Here is an 8,775-nt window from a genome sequence, read left to right as displayed (position 1 = left end):
TGGTAAAAGTGAACTTCCATTTTCGAGACCGAATTTCACTTTAGAGTGTCATTTAAAAGCAACTTTTCGTAAACAGTTACATAAATTTTCCAACATAAGCACTTAGCTAGATCTTGATGGCGATTGTGTTCATACATAGGGGTCAAGCTTAGGGGCGGAGGGGGATGAGGCCGTAGAGGGAAGGAAGAGGCCGATGGGAGTAGCAGATGGATAAGGCTTGCGCGCGGATGGAGGGAGGCGGAGGAAACCCTTTAGTACCGGGTGGAGGTTTCACCCGGTACTAAAGGTCACCCATTAGTACCAGATGAAGCCCCCAACCGGTACTAAAGGAGGTCACGGGGGCTCCTGGGGAACTATCTGCTAGACCCAGTACTAATGCTCACATTAGTACCGGGTCGAAAACCAACCAGCACTAATGCAGTGGACGAAAGGTCCATTCCCCAGTAGTGAAATAGGATTGATGGGAGAAAAACATGCTCCAACAGATCCTATTTCCATTCCCCTTTTTCCTTTATTTTTTCTCAATCCCCTTTATTCCCCTCTCTCACCCCTTTACAAAGGGGAATTGCCCCCTCTCCCCTTTCATCTCTCTTTCCTTCCTTACATCTCAAGTCGCACGATCTGTTGCCCACGTTGTTTCTGAGCCACAAGATGTGCCGCCGCTTTCTCCGTCCGTTCGCCCACCCACCGACTGCCGCCATGCCTCGATGCCTGCGCGTTGGGTGGCCACACCCTAGCCGTTGTCGTGCCTCGCTCACCCATGCGCCGACCGGTCCTGTCCTGGTCACCGCCGTGTCGGCTAGCCCTGCTCTAGGCGCCGTCGTGCCCGCGTGCCAGCCGGCCTGAGCCCCGACGCACGGAGGGTTAGTGAGCCGTGTGCCCATGCGAGGCCTACCCTCCCGTCCTGGTGTGTGCAGTGGCCCAACCACCGCCGTCCCCTTCTACCCGTGCACCGACTAGCCGGTCAAGCGCCGGCACAGGAGGAGAACGGAGGGAGAGAGAAGAGCGAACACTACATCACATTTGGCCTTTTGTGACATTTCATTTATGTCATAGAAACATATTTTTTGTTGTATTTCATAATCTGTGACGCTTGCGTGGTGAAAATTTGTTCATAGAAACGGAGGGAGGAAGGAAAGGGAAGGGAGAAGAAGTTTTTTACTCAATGACAGGTGGATCCCATATATTAGAGCATCTCCAGCAGCTCTCCAATAATTTTTTTTCAATAACTAGTTAATAGGGATATCCCAATATCACTTTCATCGTTATTGGGAGAGTTACTTTTGCAGTCTTCTAATAATCTCACCCCAATCTAACTACCTTATTGGGAGCTCCTCCTTGTTTTAGGGAGAGGTTGGATGAATCCCAATAATTATTTAGAAAAGGGAAAGGTAAAGGGAGACTGTTGAAGCACTATTTTCTTATGAATTCTTCCAATATAGTAGTTAGATTAGGGAAAGGGAGAGCGCTGGAGATGCTTTTAGAAGAGAAGAAAGGGGAAATGGAAAAAGGATGTGCTGTAGCACCTCTCCCTAATAAATTAAAATTGTGAACGTGAATTCCCCTATCAAAGGATAAAGAGGGAAAGGGGAACATCAATCTGATGGAGATGCTATTAGTTTACCAGGGCAGGAATCTTTTTGCGTTCGTGGCCTGTTATTATAGTGGCTAATCAAAGCTGGGAAAACGCGTAGTAGATGCTAAGGACAAAATTGAGATGAATCAGGCATGCCTCTTTTCTAGTTGAGTCAAAAGTATATACTACCTTCATATCGAAATATTTATCATTGTTGACTTTTGGTCATTATGTTTGACCATTCATCTTATTTAAAAAAGTATGTAGGTATTATTTATTTCATTTGTGGCTTACTTTACTATCATAAGTATTTTAAGAATAAATTATCTTTTCGTGCATTCACAATAAATTTTTGAATAAGATGAATGGTCAAACATCGCAAGAAAAATCAAACAAATATTTTGATACAAAGGAAGCCTTGTCGTTAGGTGCGTCAGAACTTTTATACCTACCTTGATTGACCCCGGGTAGGTAGCATCAATTCAAAAATGATCTTGTCCACGTCCAGGATAGCGGTAACATGATTGTGATAAGGCTGGCACAGGTGTTATTCATTATAATCAGAGAGGGGGGGGGGGGTTTGTAAAATCGGCTGCATCATGTTTTTTTTAACTCTATTACGCAGCAGTCCCCCGGGCGCAAATATAGCATGAGACCCGACCGGCCGGTGCTCACCGCCTCCAAAATCCAAATAAAACTTGCTTGTTTGCTGATCGAATTTCATGACGTGGGCTACTTTGCGTCAAAGCTGGGGACGTAATCAAGCACGTCAGCCAGGCCTTCGTTGATGGCACGTGTCGACCGTCAATTCGAGGAGCCACAATCAAATACAGTGAGAGAGAGAGAGAGAGGACAGACAGATGTACCAATCCGTGCATAGTAGATCGCGCCGGAGAAGATTCGAGCGCCGCCGCCGCGTGATTTCATTCGGTCGCAACTGGCGGCTGTGAGCCCGCCGTGACGGCGACCCGAAAACAAACCCTATCTAGAACATATGGCGTACAAGCAAAAAAAAAAAAAAGCATCATACACATGCATGCGTAATAAGATCTTGTTTAGTTCACTTCCAAATCCCAACTTTGGCACTATGCAAAAAGAAGATTTCCCATCACATCAAACTTGCAGTACATGCATGGAGTACTAAATGTAGACGAAATTAAAAACTAATTGCACAGTTTTGTTGTACTTTGTAAGACGAATCTTTTGAGCCTAATTAGTCAATATTTGAACAATAATTCACAAATACAAACGAAACGCTACAGTGTTGCTACAGTATTTTTGACATCCCAAAGTTGGGCAACTAAACAAGGCTTAAATTTCTTTGATGGCACTCGTTCCACAGCATATGCCTATCAAGAATGGCGCCACCGTAACGTGCGTGTCCCCATCTCGAACCAGGTCAGGCCTCGTTCGTTTTCACCGGATTGGCCCGGAATGAGGTCCATTCCGGGTGGTTTGAAGTGGCCCGATTTGAAACCAGACTTGCATTGAAAGTGTTGTTCATTTTAGTCTGACTTGGAACGAAAACCGACCTGGATTGGAATACTTCTACATTAGATGGCCCAGATTGAAACCATACCTCCTCACCCCTGGAATGAATCCTGGCCGGATTGAATGACACGGGTGGAATCACTCAAACCGGACCTGGAAGTAATTCTGGCTGGAATCCAATCCCAGTGAAACGAACGAGGCCTCAAGCGGCTTGAGTGGTTGGCCAGGAATGGCGCTACGTACCTTACTAGTCCCGATCGATCAGATGGGTCGCTCGGGGTGAAGTCGCATGGATGCAGCCGGCCGGCCAGCCGGTAGCATTTCCCATTTCATTTTACTCACTTGAGGTATGTTTCGACGCACTCCTTAGTCCTTACTCCATCACCAGCAATTCAGCATGCAATTGTAGACTAGTCACACAGCAGTGGACAATTATATATATTAATGGCTTAGCTAGCGTTACCAGCCTTTTTGTTCCTGTCCTGGCTACCGAACCCTCCACTTGTGGAGAGGTACGGCAAGACGTCATGAGATGAATGGCCCTCCGGAATTTTTTCCAGTTACGTACGTATTACTCCAAGTTTTTAGGCTAGGACTAGGATAGTAGCCGCCATCTTTGGGTTCAGCCTCGCTCCTTCTGCCTTTAATTTGAACAAATTCGTCATTTATTTAATCCGACATGCTGTACGTACCTGCTAATGCTAAAATGTGCTCGTTCGTCGAGATCGACGGGTCAACTATACAAGTGTCACAAATCAAGATATTTCTTCTGGTAGCTTTTACCGCATGCATTATATTGGGAGCGAATTTATTTGGTTTTGTTCGTTGAGAAGAAGCTCAAACATATTTCTGGGAATTATTCTTAGACAAATTAGTGATGATGAGGGAGAATTAATGATGCATGCGCACCCAATAACCTCTACTCATCCGCCCGTGTTAGCTGAGCTAATTAGTATTGCATGCAGCATGCGGTTCATAAAAAGAAGCAAACTACTCCTATACTAGATCAGGACCCTAAAGGACGAACTGTGTACGTAGTACTAGCTAGTAGTAAATGATGATGGATCATGTGCATTGATATTACAGGGAAACTTTGCCTAAAAAAGGTTATGATCTATGATCCAATAGTGTACTTGCATTACAGTAGTACGACTTTTTTTTTTTGAAAAGCTTAGCAGAGCACTGCCGATTCATTTAAGAAGAAATAGGTTTAGGGGTACAATACAGTAGTACAACTACCGCCTTTGGTCACGCATGTATACGTCATCCCAAGCGTGCATGCATGATCCAATCAAGTAACGAACGGGGCACTCCTCCAAGCCTCCATCTAGCTTGTTGATCATGCCGCGATATGATAGAAGAGAGCGAGCGTGCCAAGGCCGTAGATGGTCAGCACCGTCGCCGCAATATTATTTGCTGTAATTTTCCATGCAAATATACTATGAAGCTTTGTTGAGTTAGAGTGTACAACATATCTGTTTCATAGGAGAAATGAAGTTCATGTGGCATCATGGTTGGTGAAAAAAGACCTTAGACGAAAATAGAGATACAAATTCAGAGGAAAGGTTTACCCGTGCATATATAAATGAGTGAATTCCCTCAATACCATTGAAAATTATACCGCTTCTCTCATTGCCATCGAAATTCTACAAATTCCTTCACTACCACTACTTCAATTTTACAATTCCCTCACTACCATTACCGTCAATGACCGTTAAGTACCCTTTCACTGACTGGACGGACCCACAATCTGAAGGGTTATTTACCACTGTTTTCACTCCCTACATTACCCCTCTTCCAATGACAGCATGGGCCCACATGTAAGGAGCCTTATCTTCTGGAGCGATCTATCTCCTGCTGCTGACTCCTCCCGTCCCCTCCCCTCATCCACCCGACAGAGGGACTCGAGGCCAAGCAGCCACATCCGTCGGCCCCAAACCCTAGTGAGTGGTGCGGCGGGCGGAGAGGGCTGGAAACTAGGTGAGCGGCGTGGCTTTGCGGGCGGGCGGAGGGGGACCGGGATGACGCGGGATAGCGGCGCTCGCGTGTGGGCAGGTGCGGCCCGGGCGCCAAGCGGAGCGCCGCCGATGCGCGCGCGGGGGGAGGGAGGGCGGTGGGGGTGGCCCCAGCGCCTCGCAGAGAGCAGCAAGCACGCGTGCTGGTGGGCGCGGCCTGGGCGTGGAGCAAAGAGCCGGCAACAGGCAAGAGCGCTAGGGGAGGAGGACGGCAGCGGTCATGGCTCTTTGAGTCCAAGCCAACCTTCTTGGCTCCTTCTAGGGTACGTATTGTTGTTGTCATTTGTCTGATAACCATGTTGATTGCTTAGTGGAGTATAGTATAAGGAGCAGCACTAGTAATTTTTTAGCTTTGATTGCATCTTAATGCATATGATGGACCCTAACTCAAGTTATTTGTTGGAATTAAGACTTGTTGGCAATGCTAGAAGTAGAAAGGATGTTGGTTGCTTTGTTATCACCATGGTTGTTGACTCAGACATGTGCAATTTCAAGGATTTCGTTGATGAAATTGTAGACAAGTATCCTCCGGGTTACAAGTAACTTGTGACTGTTACCTATTATGATGATGCTAGTGAAAACTACTTAGAAGTCAAATCAGACCAAGATATGCTTGCAATGTTTGCTAGACATGTGGGTAGTAAAGTAGTGAACATTTGTATATGCATATACCTTGCCCATAGAAATTCCTGAGTGGCCTGCTATATCAAAGAAGTGTGTAGAAACTCAATCCACTCAGCCTACAACCTGCCTGCTCACTGGACCTACAACCAGCCAGTCAATTGAACCTACAGCCTATATTTCAATCTGTAATGCAGCCAAGGATGCTCAAATACTATGAGCTCAAATCCGAAGTAAGTTTAGTTTTGATGTATCATATAGCTTCTCCACATGATCATTGTCCAGGTTCTGAAATTAAAAAAATGAATGTGCAGGTCCGAATGTGATTCGATCCAACCTGAGCCATTGTCCATTCACTACCCTTGTGAAGCTAGTACACCAATCGCCTGCTACCTCCAAGTCTACAAAAAAGAAGAGGAAGGCACAAGGGAATGCTAAGAAGCAAAAGGCTGCAATGGAGTCAAAGAAGCAAGAATTGGTGCCACCTCAAAGTCCTGCTATGTGCACCATAAGCAAGACTCCTACTCCTGACAGCCCTGCAATGGGTACTAGAAGCAAAAGGAAAATCCTCAAATGAATGTGCTGCTATCTTGGCCTATTTTGCTAATTTTGTGGGATGAAAGTTGCATGATCTGGATGCTGGAAGATGTATCTCCAAGATAGTCTATGTGTTGAGAAACTGAAACTTAACTCATTTTGGTTGGGAGAACACATCTGTAATGGTCCTTTTGCTATTTAACTTTGCTGGCATGTAATTGACAACTTGTGCATGTCAGGTGATGGATCTGTATGCTCTTTGAGAGCCTATGTTGTGACCAGTCCTTATTTAGAACTTTGGAGATATTATACACGTTTGAGTGCTTGAATGGACCTATTTGTTGAGCTCCTACATTGGATTTGTGTGCTGAAATCATATACATTATTTTATCATGGTATTTTATTCTGCTCACCGTACCATCACTGCTCATGTTTCTTATTCAACTTATACATGTAGCGATTGAGATGTGCAATGGCATGTAAGGAATTGAAGTAAATTTCACTCCATTTTAGTAGCAAGGGTATAATCATCTTTTCCACTGATGTTAACAACAACTTGACAACCATTGGACGGTAATGACAGTGAGGGAATTGTAAAATTGAAGTAGTGACAGTGGAGGAACTTGAAGAATTTCGATGGCAATGAGGGAAGCAGTATAATTTTCAATGGCGAGGGAATTCACTCTATATAAATAGTATCAGACATCGTATGAGCAAAAAAGATTTATTTATATATAAAATACCTAACAAACATAGAAAAAAGTAAATGAATCAAAGATGATGCAGAGTTGAGTTTACAAAATGGTAGTTTTGGGTTATGACAAGTGCATGACTTCGTGGTTGGCACATGGGATAGAGTACTTTAATTTTCATCCTTGTACTGGAAATAAAGATATACTCCCTCCATCCTAAATTACTATTCGTTTTTGGCTTTTTTAATACATAGCTTTTGCTATGCACCTAGATAAATATTATGTCTAGATACATAGCAAAAGCTATGTACTTAGAAAAGCCAAAATGAATAGTAATTTGGGACGGAGGGAGTAGAAATTAAGGATTTTATCCCTACCTCAACTGGTGGAGTTGGTGGGAAAATCCCCCTTCCTATATCACAGTCTGGAACAAGAGCATTACTTCCACCTTCCATGGTGTTTTTCTGAGGATTCTCCATCTTTTGCAGCTGCAGTAGTATATATGCATGTATCACACTAATTAAATATCCATTAAATTATATATGAGTTTCTAGATATGAACATGATAAATCTATCAACAATTAAAGAGAAGATGCTGTGATGGGTTCACTATCCATATCTTTGCAGGTGTGTGATCGAGGACAAGGGATAAATCAAAGAAGGGTGATGCATGCACAACTTTTGGAAGGAAGTGCTGATGAACTGCTGATGCAATACAGCAATAGAGATTAGAGAATAAAGAAATCTGTTTCTTTCGTACTGTAGATACGAGGAGCTGATCTGCCAGATGCAATCCCTTCTCTTCATCTCTAGCGCTCACCAATTGAGTTGGAGAGGAGATGAGGATACGACAAACTTCCGTTGTTCCAACATCTCTCATCTACCAAGCAATTGGAGGAAGATGACTTACAAACGAGTAGCTAGCCTGCAACCTGCATGTCTACTCTATTCCTTCTCCTCTAGGCGAGCTTCTCCATCTGTTCTCTCCAATGGAAAAGAAAATGGAAGAGGGACGGGGCAGAGGAATATGGATTTTTCACGTATGCATGTGATCACATGAGTTATTCAAGCCATTCATTTTTGAATCACTGATGAGATGGATCATGGGTAGATAAGAAGTACATGGGGTAGGTAGTGGATCAAGCAGTTGGATGGAGAGAAATCAATGGTCGAGATAAGCTATATGGTCCTATGTACATGTGGTTTTGCATTTTTCCGGAGCACGAGAGATGAGGAGTGAAGAAGTAACAGGACGGGAGAAGCTTTCCCTGCTTAACTCTCTAGTCTCCACGCTATATATCCCTATCACTTCAGAGGTCCTTCATCACCCCCAAGTAATTTGCTCATGATGCCTGGGTTGTATCGTGAAAAGAAGCGGCCGGTGAGACCCACTGCTTGGTGACCTACGAGAATCTTTGAAAATAGCAGCCCATGCAAATGCATGCATGGATACGTACCTCAAGTGCTTTACCCTGCCGGACCAGCTAGCAGTGCTTGCACTGGTGGAAAAATCACATTTAGTCTTGGTTGGAGAGATACATAGGTCTTGAAAATCCAACCAGGACTAATCTGTTGAGACTTTAGTCTCGGTTGGTGTTACCAACTGGGACTAAAAAGGTTTAAAAAATGGGCCACCCGCGCCGGCCTAGCCAGCCGCCCGCGCCCGCCCGCCCGTGCCGGCCGCTCGCCTGGAAGAATGGGAGAGGAGTAGGAGGAGGAGGAGGAGGAGCTACCTTCGTGCGGTTGAGATAAGGAAGGGAGAGGAGGAGATAAGGTGGAGAGAGAGGGGGGGTCGCATGAAAAGATCCTGATTGGGCGTTTAATCCCAATTGGTGTACCAACC

General features: G+C 44.7%; 1 long non-coding RNA gene across 1 annotated transcript in view; it reads left to right on the top strand.

Moving 5' to 3' along the window:
* LOC111256928 overlaps positions 1-6,594 on the top strand; it is a 12,567-nt gene extending 5,973 nt beyond the window's left edge. Inside the window, exon 2 of the long non-coding RNA XR_002677181.1 lies at positions 6,018-6,594. This is a non-coding gene — a long non-coding RNA (uncharacterized LOC111256928). The remainder of the gene's footprint in view (positions 1-6,017) is intronic.
* The last annotated feature ends 2,181 nt before the right edge of the window (positions 6,595-8,775 follow it).

The sequence above is a fragment of the Setaria italica genome, chromosome IV (assembly GCF_000263155.2).
Source record: "Setaria italica strain Yugu1 chromosome IV, Setaria_italica_v2.0, whole genome shotgun sequence".
In the NCBI taxonomy this organism is placed as follows: domain Eukaryota; kingdom Viridiplantae; phylum Streptophyta; class Magnoliopsida; order Poales; family Poaceae; genus Setaria; species Setaria italica.
The sequence above is the reverse complement of the archived record's forward strand: the minus strand, read 5'-3'. Positions and strand labels throughout refer to the sequence as shown.